Raw genomic sequence first — 13,551 nt, forward strand, 5'->3', positions numbered from 1 at the left:
TATACAAGTAGTTGACCAGTTTTCCCAGCATCACTTGTTAAAGAGGTTGTCTTTTTTCCATTGTATATCCTTGCCTCCTTTGTTGAAGATAAGGTATCCATAGGTTCGTGGATTTATCTCTGGGCTTTCTATTCTGTTCCATTGATCTATATTTCTGTCTTTGTGCCAGTACCATACTGTCTTGATGACTGTGGCTTTGTAGTAGAGTCTGAAGTCAGGCAGGTTGATTCCTCCAGTTCCATTCTTCTTTCTCAAGATTGCGTCAGCTATTCGAGGTTTTTGTATTTCCATACAAATTGTGAAATTCTTTGGTCTAGTTCTGTGAGAAATATCGTTGGTAGCTTGATAGGGATTGCATTGAATCTATAGATTGCTTTGGGTAGTATAGCCATTTTGACAATATTGATTCTTCCAATCCATGAACATGGTATATTTCTCCATCTCTTTGTGTCCTCTTTGATTTCTTTCATCAGTGTTTTATAGTTTTCTATGTATAGGTCTTTTGTTTCTTTAGGTAGATGTACTCCTAAGTATTTGATTCTTTTTGTTGCAATGGTGAATGGTATTGTTTCCTTAATTTCTCTTTCTGTTTTCTCATTGTTAGTGTATAGGAATGCAAGGGATTTCTGTGTGTTAATTTTATATCCTGCAACTTTACTATATTTGTTGATTGGCTCTTGTAATTTTCTGGTAGAGTCTTTAGGGTTTTCTATGTAGAGGATCATGTCATCTGCAAACAGTGAGAGCTTCACTTCTTCTTTTCCTATCTGGATTCCTTTTACTTCTTTTTCTGCTCTGATTGCTGTGGCCAAAACTTCCAAAACTATGTTGAATAGTAGTGGTGAGAGTGGGCACCCTTGTCATGTTCCTGATTTCAGGGGAAATGCTTTTGATTTTTCACCATTGAGGGTAATGCTTGCTGTGGGTATGTCATACATAGCTTTTATTATGTTGAGGTATGTTCCTTCTATTCCTGCTTTCTGGAGAGTTTTAATCATAAATGGGTGTTGAATTATGTCAAAGGCTTTCTCTGCATCTATTGAGATAATCATATGGTTTTTATCTTTCAATTTGTTAATGTGGTGTATTACATTGATTGATTTGCAGATATTAAAGATTCCTTGCATTCCTGGGATAAAGCCCACTTGGTCATGGTATGTGATTTTTTTAATATGTTGTTGGATTCTGTTTGCTAGAATTTTGTTAAGGATTTTTGCATCTATGTTCATCACTGATATTGGCCTGTAGTTTTTTTTTCTGGCATCTTTGTCTGGTTTTGGAATTAGGGTGATGGTGGCCTCATAGAATGAGTTTAGAAGTTTACCTTCTTCTGCAATTTTCTGGAAGAGTTTGAGTAAGATAGGTGTTAGCTCTTCTCTAAATTTTTGGTAGAATTCAGCTGTGAAGCCATCTGGTCCTGGGCTTTTGTTTGCTGGAAGATTTTTGATGACAGTTTCGATTTCCTTGCCTGTGATGGGTGTGTTAAGATCTTCTATTTCTTCCTGGTTCAGTTTTGGAAAGTTATACTTTTCTAAGAATTTGTCCATTTCATCCAAGTTGTCCATTTTATTGGCATAGAGCTGCTGGTAGTAGTCTCTTATGATCCTTTGTATTTCAGTGTTGTCTGTTGTGATCTCTCCATTTTCATTTCTAATTTTGTTAATTTGGTTCTTCTCCCTTTGTTTCTTAATGGGTCTTGCTAATGGTTTGTCAATTTTGTTTATTTTTTCAAAACACCAGCTTTTAGCTTTGTTGATTTTTGCTATGGTGTCTTTAGTTTCTTTTGCATTTATTTCTGCCCTAATTTTAAGATTTCCTTCCTTCTACTAACCCTGGGGTTCTTCATTTCTTCCATCTCTAATTGCTTTAGGTGTAGAGTTAGGTTATTTATTTGACTGTTTTCTTGTTTCTTGAGGTAAGCCTGTAAGGCTATGAACCTTCCCCTTAGCACTGCTTTTACAGTGTCCCATAGGTTTTGGGTTGTTGTGTTTTCATTTTCATTCATTTCTATGCATATTTTGATTTCTTTTTTGATTTCTTCTATGATTTGTTGGTTATTCAGAAGTGTTCTATTTAGCCTCCATATGTTTGAATTTTTAACATTTTTTTTCCTGTAATTGAGATCTAATCTTACCGCACTGTGGTCAGAAAAGATGACTGGAATGATTTCAATTTTTTTTAATTTTCCAAGACCAGATTTATGGCCCAGGATGTGATCTATTCTGGAGAAGGTTCCGTGTGCACTTGAGAAAAAGGTGAAGTTGATTGTTTTGGGGTGAAATGTCCTATAGATATCAATTAGGTCTAGCTGGTCCATTGTGTCATTTAAACTTTGTTTCCTTGTTAATTTTCTGTTTAGTTGATCTATCCATAGTTGTGAGTGGGGTATTAAAGTCTCCCACTATTATTGTGTTACTATTAATTTCCTCTTTCATACTCGTTAGTGTTTGCCGTACATATTGCAGTGCTCCTATGTTGGGTGCATATATATTTATAATTGTTATATCTTCTTCTTGGATTGATCCTTTGATCATTATGTAGTGTCCTTCTTTGTCTCTTTTCACAGCCTTTATTTGAAAGTCTATTTTATCTGATATGAGTATTGCGACTCCTGCTTTTTTTGTTCTCCATTTTTGTGAAATATTTTTTTCCAGCCCTTCACTTTTAGTCTGTATGTGTCTCTTGTTTTGAGGTGGGTCTCTTGTAGACAGCGTATATAGGGGTCTTGTTTTTGTATCCATTCGGCCAGTCTTTATCTTTTGGTTGGGCATTCAACCCACCTACATTTAAGGTAATTATTGATAGGTGTGATCCCGTTGCCATTTACTTTGTTGTTTTGGGTTCACGTTTATACAACTTTTCTGTGTTTCCTGTCTAGAGAAGATCCTTTAGCATTTGTTGAAGAGCTGGTTTGCTGGTGCTGAATTCTCTCAGCTTTTGCTTGTCTGTAAAGCTTTTGAATTCTCCTTCATATCTGAATGAGATCCTTGCTGGGTACAGTAATCTAGGATGTAGATTATTCTCTTTCATTACTTTAAGTATGTCCTGCCATTCCCTTCTGGCCTGGAGGGTTTCTATTAATAGATCAGCTGTTATCCTTATGGGAATCCCTTTGTGTGTTATTTGTTGTTTCTCCCTTGTTGCTTTTAATATTTGTTCTTTGTGTTTGATCTTTGTTAATTTGATTAATATGTGTCTTGGGGTGTTTCGCCTTGGGTTTATCCTGTTTGGGACTCTCTGGGCTTCTTGGACTTGGGTGGCTATTTCCTTCCCCATTTTAGGGGAGTTTTCAACTATTATCTCCTCGAGTATTTTCTCATGGCCTTTCTTTTTGTCATCTTCATCTGGGACTCCTATGATTCAAATGTTGGGGCATTTCACATTGTCCCAGAGGTCCCTGAGGTTGTCCTCATTTCTTTTGATCCTTTTTTCTTTTTTCCTCTCTGCTTCATTTATTTCCACCATTTTATCTTCTACCTCACTTATCCTATCTTCTGTCTCTATTATTCTACTCTTCGTTCCTTCCAGTGTGTTTTTGATCTCATTTATTGCATTATTCATTTTCAATTGACTCTTTTTTATTTCTTCTAGGTCTTTATTAAACATTTCTTGCATCTTCTCAGTCTTTGTCTCCAGGCTATTTATCTGTAACTCCATTTTGTTTTCAAGATTTTGGATCATTTTTATTATCATTATTCTAAATTCTTTTTCAGGTAGATTCCCTATCTCCTCCTCTTTTGTTTGACTTGGTGGGCATTTTTCATGTTTCTTTACCTGTTGGGTATTTTATTGCCTTTTCATCTTGTTTAGATTGCTGTGTCTGGAGTGGGCTTTCTATATTCTGGAGGTGTGTGGTTCCTTTTTATTGTGGAGGTTTTACCCAGTGGGTGGGGTTGGACGATTGGCTTGTCAAGGTTTCCTGGTGAGGGATGCTTGCTTCAGTATTCTGGTGCATGGAACTAGATTTCTTCTCTCTGGAGAGCAATGGAGTGCCCAGTAATGAGTTTTGAGATGGGTCTATGTGTTCGGTGTGACCTTGGGCAGCCTGTATGTTGATGTTCAGGGCTATGTTCCTGCGTTGCTGGAGAATTTGCATGGTATGTCTTGCTGTGAAACTTACTGGCTCTTGGGTGGTGGTTGCTTTCAGTGTAGGTATGGAGGCTTTTGAATGGTCTCTTATTACTTAATGTTCCATGTAGTCAGGAGTTTTCTGGTGTTCTCAGGTTTTGGGCTTAAGTCTCCTGCCTATGGATTTCAGTTTTATTCTCCAGTAGTCTCAAGACTTCTCCAACTATACAGCACTGATAATAAAACTTCTAGGTTAATGGTGAAAAGATTCTCCACCGTGAGGGACACCCAGAGAGGTTCACAGAGTTCCATGAAAAAGAGGAGAGGGAGGAGGGAGATAGAGATGAGCAGGAGGAGAAAAAGGGGGACTCACGAGGAGAGAGACAGATCTACATAGTTGTCTGTTCCAAAGTGTTCTCCATAGCCCAGACACCCACAAAGATTCACAGAATTGGATTGGGAAGAGAAGGGGAAAGGAGGAAACAGAGGTGTTCTGAGGTAGAAAACAGAGAGTCAAAATTGGGAGAGAGTAATCAACACACTCCTGAGTAAAAATGGGAACTGAATATTGGCTTCTTAAGTGTCCAAAATTTATATCACATACTGAAAAACAAAGATTAAAAATCTAGAGTAGAGGTTAGACTCTTAAAAATACAATATTAAAAGCAAAAACACAAAAAGTTTTAGAAATATATATGAAGTTTGGTTTAAAAATAGGGCTTCTGTTTTTTTGTTTTTTTTTTTGCAAGGTTATAGTGAAATGAAAATGAAAATTAAGGAGTAGTAGATGATTAATAGAGGACTTTAAGAGAAAAAGAAAAAAAAAAGAGAAAAAAATTTTTTTCCTAATTAAAAAAATCATAAAAAATCTATGAAAATGAAAGTTAAGGAGTAATGGGGAAGTAATAGAGAATTTTAAAAGAAAATAAAAGAGAAAAAATAAAAAAGAAAAGAAAAGGAAAAAAAATTTTTTTTAATTATAAAAAGTAAGAATATATCTAGGAATTTCTCTGGAGCTGTTGCGGTCAGTGTGGGATCGGTTCAGTTTCAGATAGCTCCTCGTTCCAGCTTACACTTCTCACTATCTACAGGCCCCTTCCGGTGTAGTCGGTGTTATCTACAGGGATTTCAATCTGTTGCACCGGTCCCTTCTGAAGCGGTTCCGTTTGTTTATTTGGCTTCTGTTTGCTGGTCTCTTCAGTGCCTAATTTCCGCCCTGACACAGGTGGGAGGAGGTGGTTTCTTGTTCAGGTTGCTAGTTCCGTCGCGCTGCGGGGAGGGACTGGCGCTGTTTTCCCCATCTAGGCTGCTCAGGCTCCCGGCTGCTCTATATGGAGCGTGCCCTGCGCTGCGTGCAGTTCCAGCCTTCGGGTGTTCCACAAAAAGCACGGACTCGGCTGCGCCTGCGTTTTGTGCCTTCCCCGGCCCGAGCAGCTCAGGCAGCCAGGAGCTTCACGGGCGCACTCTCCCCGGGTGCGGTGTGCCTTCTCCCCTCTGCAGTCCCAGCCTCAGTTTCCACCCGCGCCAGTCGGGTGCGTGAGCCTTCTCCCCTCCGCGTCCCCAGCCCAAGTCCCCACTGGCGCCAGTCAGGTGCGTGCGCCCTGTGCCTAGCCGCGACCCTCCAGGCGGATGTCGACCATCCAGAATCTCAGGAAGTCTTTGGTTAGAAACTGGAGGCCTGTTTGCAGTGTGGTAAGGGATGCAGTCCTTGGGGCCGAGCCTGCCCCTTTCCCCTCCCCCCTGCCTCCTGCCTCCGGCGGGGCTGGGCCGGTCCACAGCCATCTAGCTCCTCTGGACTTGCTGGGTCCCTTTGTTCTGTGAACGGCCGGCAGTGTGTTTGGGCTAGTTAATTTTCTCTCTCTCTTTTGCTGTCCCACAGTTTAAGCTGGTAACTCACAAAAGCTCCCTCCGATTGCCCTCAGGGCACTCAAGCCCGGTCCTTACCCTAAGCAATGCAGCCCGCTCCTCTCCGTTCCACCCCCCACTTGCTGGTGGCGGATGCGGGCGTCTGGGGTACTTTTCTGCTGGGAGTTGCTTTTAGGCACGTAATCTGTGGGGTTTATTTATTTTTTCCCCTCCCAGTTAGGTTGCCCTCTGAGATTTAAAAACTTCCCCCAGGCCCGCCAGTGCGAGGGTTTCCTGGTGTTTGGAAACTTCCTCTATGAAGACTCCCTTCCCGGGATGGATCTCCATCCCTAGCTCTTTTGTCTCTCTTTTTATCTTTTGTATTTTGTCCTAACTCCTTTCGAAGACAATGGGCTGCTTTTCTGGGCACCTGATGTCCTCAGCTAGCAATCAGAACTTGTTTTGTGAAGTTTGCTCTGTGTTGAATTGTTCTTTCGATGAATTTGTAGGGGAGAAAGTGGTCTCCCCGTCCTATTCCTCCTCCATCTTGGCTCCTCTCCAGCTGAAAAGTTTTATATCAAGAAACTTCCATTCTTATTTTTGCAGAATGCATTCCATAGTGGCAGAAAAAGGAAACATAAAATATTGACTAAAATCCTGACATAAACTCTAAGTAACACTCCCCACGTACAAACATATTACATTTTTTCATCTAGGACATTATGCAAATATCAGAAGCCCCATATTTTTTTCTTTTAGAATCTCTTCAGTCTCATTAATCTAAAATAGGGTGTGTCTCTGGGTTATCCACCCATCAGATTATCCACTCTGTTAGTCTATAAAAGGGTAATCAGAGGCAGAAGTCACTACCATCTCCAGCAAGTTACTGGTTGCCTTCATCTCAGGTGTGGGTCACAGGACAGCTATTGGAACTGGGAGAACCAGCATTCACGAATCAGACTGTTCTGGTAAGTGTTGCATTTTTATTGATAGCAAGAATGTCCTTTTGTATCCTTTTTTCTTTGGTAAAATCTCTTCTTGAGTTAGCGGATTTCACTCTTAAAACAAGAAGTTACCTTACTGAAGTTATTTCCTTGGTGTTAGTAGTATGAAGGTGGAGAAGGCAATGGCAACACACTCCAGTACTCTTGCCTGGAAAATCCCATGGACGGAGGAGCCTGGTAGGCTGCAGTCCACGGGGTCACGAAGAGTCGTACACGACTGAGTGACTTCACTTTCACTTTTCACTTTCATGCATAGGAGAAGGAAATGGCAACCCACTCCAGTGTTCTTGCCTGGAGAATCCCAGTGATGGAAGAGCCTGGTAGGCTGCCATCTATGTGGTCGCACAGAGTCAGACATGACTGAAGCGACTTAGCAGCAGCAGCAGTATTAAGAAATAGTTTTATATACCTTTGTATATGAAACTTTCTTGGGACAATAGTCCAGATTTTAGTTTTTTAATTTTTATATATTTATGATTCATGGTTTTACATACCTTTGTATATGAAACTTTCTTGGGAATTACAGTCCAGATTTTACATTTTAATTTTTATTTATGACAGTGCTGGCTCTTCATTACTTCCAGGATTTCTCTAGTTGCAGTGCATGTGCTTTTCTTGTTGCAGAGCATGGGGTCTAGGGTATGTGGGATTCAGTAGTTGTAGCTCAAGGGCTCTAGGGTGTGGGCTCAGTTGCTCCATGGCATGAGGAATCCTCCCAGGCTATGGATCAAACCTGTGTTCCCTGCATTGGCAGGAGTATTCATAACCCTTGGGCCACCAGGCAAGCCCCAACATTTTAGTTTTTAAAATCAACGTCCCTGGTAAGCAACGTAGTGTTTATCCCTGTGTTGCAGAAATTGTTCTCTTTATCGTAAAATTCCTTAGTCACAATGTGGGTTTTTTTCCCATTTTTTCCTTCTTCCCTTTATTTTTTGCTATCTTAGTTCCCCAACCAGGGATTGAATCCAGGCCACAGCAGTAAAAGTGAGTCCTAAACACTGGACTCCCAGGGAACTCTACCCCCATCCTTTTTTTTTTCTTTGCTCAGATATCAGGAGTCAGACTTCCCATAATCTCATCACCATCTGAAATTGTAGTTAATTCTCCCTCCCTTTTGCCTTTCTTACTGCTCTTGCTCTATGTCTCCTATCTCTGGATTGGCCTTACTGTTTGTCAGAATCCTTATTCATACCTAACACTAGAGTAGACATTCTTTAGTCTATTAACACTTTTATCTCATCAGGATTAAAATAAATTGGAGCAGTAACTTTTTTAAGTGGGATTATGAATCCTGGGTTTTAGTCCACAAGTTGGCATATATTAGGTGCTCTGTAAATGAGAGGATCAAGTGACTTTCCCTCCAGACTCAAACATCTTGAGTGTTTTAAGAGGTAGTGTTAATAATTATGGCAGAACAGGAATGGAATTTTATTTTTTTCTGCCCTTAAAAATACCATGTGGATAGAAATTTAAAAGAAAGGGTGTACTGATTAGCTTTACATCTTAAACAGGCTTATTGTGGCTAGAGTCTTAAAATGGATTACACAGAGAAAAATGATTTGAAAATGATTGCAGTCCACCACAAAAGATTATCAGTGCTTAACTATAGTGAATTTATTTGAAACGTGGAAAAAAAATTTTCTTTTTTGGTGTGAATAGTTTTCTTTCAAAATTCTGAGCATTTCCTAAGAACTAAACATATTGATGTTGCTATATGTCAGTGTTAAACATTAAAGTCTAGATCAATCTTGTCTTCATTGGATATCCAATTTAGTGAGAAAAACAATAGGAAATAAAAGATAGTGATATATGTACAATCTAAAATTGGAAAAAAAAATAGAAAATGTAATATTAATTTGGATTCCTGAATCAGGAAAAGTCACTCATGTAAATGATGTCTTGCAGGAAAATTGAAAGGTGCTCAAGAATTTCAAAGGGTGGCACCAGATCGTTGTGAAGGTGCTCTTAGAAGGTGTTCCTGGAGCAGTGGAGGTTCTCCCCTCAGATCCGGGGTGAGTTAAGTTCTAGTTTCTTGTTACCTCAGCATTGTGAACAGTCAGGTTGCTGAGCTTTCCCAGAGATCTCCCTCATCTCCCTCACCTTCCCTCACCAGGAAAATGGCTGAAATGATGGAGTCCGAGATTGAGCAAAGCTTCCAAACTGTTACTTGGAAGAAAAAGAAGGAACAAGAACAATTCCGTAAACTCTTTATTGGCGGCTTGAGCTCTGAAACCACAGAAGAAAGTCTGAGGAACTACTACAAGCAGTGGGGAAAGCTTATAAGCTGTGAGATCAAAAGAGACCATGCAAGCAAAAGATCAAGAGGGTTTGGTTTTGTCACCTTTTCGTCCATGGCTGAAGTGGATGCTGCCATGGCTGCCAGACCTCATTCTATTGATGGGAAAACAATTGCCCCCAAACGTGCTGTCCCAAGAGAGGAATCTGGACAGCCAGGGGTTTTCCTGACTGTGAAGAACCTGTTTGTTGGTGGAATTAAAGATACCGAGGAACATCATCTTAGAGATTACTTTGAGAAATATGGAAAAATCGATGCCATTGAGATAGTTACTGATAGAGAGTCTGGAAGAAAAAAAGGGTTTGGATTTGTGACTTTTGATGACTATGATCCTGTGGATAAGATTGTGTTGCAGAAAAACCATACCATCAATGGCCATCATGCAGAAGTAAGAAAGGCCTTTTCTCGACCTAAAATGCAACAAGTCCAGAGTTCTAGAAGTGGAAGGAAAGGCAAAGCTGGTTTTGGAGATTCTCCTGGTAATGACGGAAATGTTGGACCAGGATCAGGACGAGGAAGTAGCTTGGGAGGACGATCTGATGGATTAAGAAGTGGTCGGTGGACTTGGTCGTGGTTATAATAGGTGTGGTGGATGACCAGGAAGTGGCAATTTGGGAGTTAGCCCTGGTTACGGAGGAGGAAAAGGAGCTTATGGTGGTGGAGGACTTGGATATGGATAGACAAGAGGATCTTTAGCTTCCTGTTTTACATGGACTTGACTGTATAAAGAGGGGATAAGAGCCCAGAGGTAACAGGGCAGCTTTAGGTTATCCAAATAATTAGTGACTTTAAGGAAACTCTTCTCTCAGTCATGCCATGACTGTGGCAGTGAGAAGACACCAGGACAGATGCAGAGAGTCATTTGTGAATGGATTGGTTTACTTAAGAACATCACCTTACTATGGAGGAAAGAATGAAAAAAAAAAATTGCTTTTGAGACAGTTTCCCAACTTTTTGTTCTTTCAAGTAAGAGGATAGAAGAATCCCTTCTTTGATAACATTAAAACTGTTTTCTAGGATCATGGTATAATGAGACATTTAAAAAACTGAAGTGTCTTGTAGTATTAAGTTGTTGTACATTTATGATTTAATAAAGACTTCTAAAGGAAAAAGAGCTATTAGTTCTCTTTCAGTGATGTTTTTGCATTATTATTCTTTCTTTTAAATAAATATTTCTTCATTTTATGAGGCCATTGACATACAGCACCATATATTTAAATATGTAGCACAATCATATGATTTATATGTATTGTAAACTGATTACTACAGAACTTAATAGCATTTATCTCATACTGTAACTTTTTTCTTATGATAATCCTTAACTTTCAGTGTTAAGTATGGTCTTCATGTACATTATTTCTTTTGTGTTTATCTTAATACTGAATTTTTGTATTTTTTTAATTGAAGTATGATTGCTTTACAGAATTTTTTTACAGAAATTAACAGAATTTTCTGTCAAACATTAACATGAATCAGCCATAGGTATACATAAGTCCCCTGCCACTTGACCCTCCCTCCCATCTCCCCCCACATCCCACTCCTCTAGGTTGATACAGAGCCCCTGTTTGAGTTCCCTGAGTCATACAGAAAATTCCTACTGGCTATCTAATTTACATATGGTAATGTATGTTTCCATGTTACTCTCTCCATACATCCCACCATCTCCTCCCCCAACCTGTGTCCATAAGTCTGTTCCCTATGTCTGTTTCTTCATTGTTGACCTGCAAATAAATTCATTAGTATCATCTTTCTAGATTCCATTTATGTGTTAATATATGATATTTATCTTTCTCTTTCTGTATTACTTCACTCTGTATAATAGGCTCTAGATTCATCCATCTCATTAGAGCTGACTCAAATGAAATGCATTCCTTTTTATGGCTGAGGAATATTCCATTGTGTATATGTACCACAGTTTCTTTATCCCTTCATCTGTCGATGGACGTCCAGGCTGCTTCCATGTTCTAGCTATTGTAAATAGTGCTGCAATGAACATTGCAGTACATGTGTCCTTTTCAATCATGGCTTCCTCAGGTTGTGCCTATTAGTGGGATTTCTGGGTGATATGATGACTTTATTCCTAGTGGAATCTCCATACTATCGTCTATAGTGGCTGTATCAATTTGCATTTCCACCATGTATCTTTTTCAATTTTGGTTATTCTCAGGTTATATGCCTAGTAGTGGGATTGCTGGGTCATATGGTGGTTTTGTTCCTAGTCATTTAAGGAATCTCCATACTATCTTCCATAGTGGCTGTATCAATTTACATTTCCACCAACAGTGAAAGAGGGTTGCTTTTTCTGCACACCCTCTCCATTTATTATTTGTAGACTTTTTAATGATGGCCACTCTGACAGATATGAGGTGATCTCATTGCAGTTTTGATTAGCATTTCTTTAATAATGAGCAATGTTGAGCATCCTTTCATGTTTGTTAGCCAACTGTATGTTTTCTTTGGAGAAATGTCTGTTTAAGTCTTTTTTCCACTTTTTGATTGGGTAAGTCTTTTTCTGGTATGGAGTGGTGAGCTGGTTGTATATTTTGAAAATTCTATGTCAGTTGCTTCATTTATTTTTTTTTCCCATCATAAGGGTTGTCTTTTCACCTTGCTTATAGTTTCCTTCACTGTCCAAAAGCTTTTAAGTTTAATTAGGTCCCACTTGTTTAATTTTGTTTTTATTTCCATTACTTGAGGCGGTGGATCATAGACAGTCTTGCTTTGATTTATGAGTGTTCTGCCCATGTTTTCCCCTAAGAGTTTTATAGTTTCTGGTCTTACATTTAGGTCTTTAATCCATTTTGAGTTTATCTTTGTGTTAGGAAGTGTTCTAACTTCATTCTTTTACATATAGTTGTACAGTTTTCCCAGCACCACATATTGAAGGGGCTATCTTTGCCCCATTGTATATTCATGCCTCCTTTGTCAAAAATAAGATACCCATAGGTGTGTGGGTTTATTTCTGGGCTCTTTTTCCATTGATTTATATTTATATTTTTCTGCCAATATCCCACAAATTTGCTAAATTCACTGATTAGCTGTAGTAATTTTCTGATAGTATCCTTAGGATTATGTATAGTGTCATGTCATCTGCAAACAGTAAGAGTTTTAATTATTTTCCAATATGGATTCCTTTTATTTCTTTTGCTTCTCTGATTCCCATAGCTAGGACTTCCAAAACTGTGTTAATAATAGTGGTGAGAGTGAACACATTTGTCTTGTTCCTGATCTTAGAATGCTTTCAGTTTTTAACCATTGACAATAAAGATTGCTGCAGGCTTATCATATATCAGTTCAGTTCAGTTGCTCAGGTGAGTCAGACTCTTTGCGACCCCATGGATTGCAGCACACCAGGCTTCCCTGTCCATCACCAACTCCCGGAGCTTACTCAAACTCATGTCCATCCAGTCAGTAATGCTATCCAACCATCTCATCGTCTGTCATCCCCTTCTCCTCCTGCCTTCAATCTTTCCCAGCATGAGGGTCTTTTCCAGTAAGTTATTTCTTCACATCAGGTGGCCAAAGTATTGGAGTTTCAGCTTCTGCATCTGTCCTTCCAATGAGTATTCAGGACTTATTTCCTTTAGTATGGACTGGTTGGATCTCCTTGCAGTCCAAAGGACTCTCAAGAGTCTTCTCCAACATCACAGTTCAAAAGCGTCAATTCTTTGGTGCTCAGCTTTCTTTATAATCCAACTCACATTCTTACATGACTACTGAAAAAACCATAGCTCTGACTAGATGGACCTTTGTTGGCAAAGTAATGTCTCTGCTTTTTAATATGCTGTCTAGATTGGTCATATCTTTTCTTCCAAGGAGTAAAGTCCATATATGATATGTTGAGGTAGGTTCCTTCTATGCCCGTTTTTTGAAGAGTTTTTATCATAAAAGCTCTTTTTATGAGTCAAAGTCTTTTTCTTCATCTATTATGATTTTCATATGATTTTTATCTTTCAATATGTTAATACAGTGTATCACATTGATTTTGTGTATATTGAAGAATATTTGCATCCCTGGAATAAACCCAACCTTATCATGGTGTATGAGCTTTTTAATGTGCTGTTGAATTTTTGTTTGCTAGAATTTTGCTCAAGATTTTTGCAGCTGTGTTCATCAGTGGTATTGGCCTGTAGTTTTCTTTTTTGTGTGTTGTCTTTTTCTGGTTTTAGTATCAGGGTAATTATGGCCTCATAGAATCAGTTTGGAAGTGTTTCTTCCTCTGCAACGTTTTGAAAGAGCTTTAGAAGGATAGACATTAGCTCTCTAAATGTTTAATAGAATTCACCTGTGAAGCCATCTGGTCCTGGGCTTTTGTTTTTAAGAAGATTTTTGATCACA

At 39.0% G+C, this 13,551-nt stretch overlaps 1 pseudogene; it reads left to right on the plus strand.

The window, feature by feature from the left end:
- Window positions 1–8,821: 8,821 nt before the first annotated feature.
- LOC122700783 lies at window positions 8,822–9,893 on the plus strand (annotated as a pseudogene).
- The last annotated feature ends 3,658 nt before the right edge of the window (window positions 9,894–13,551 follow it).

Source organism: Cervus elaphus, chromosome 9 (assembly GCF_910594005.1).
Source record: "Cervus elaphus chromosome 9, mCerEla1.1, whole genome shotgun sequence".
In the NCBI taxonomy this organism is placed as follows: Eukaryota; Metazoa; Chordata; class Mammalia; order Artiodactyla; family Cervidae; genus Cervus; species Cervus elaphus.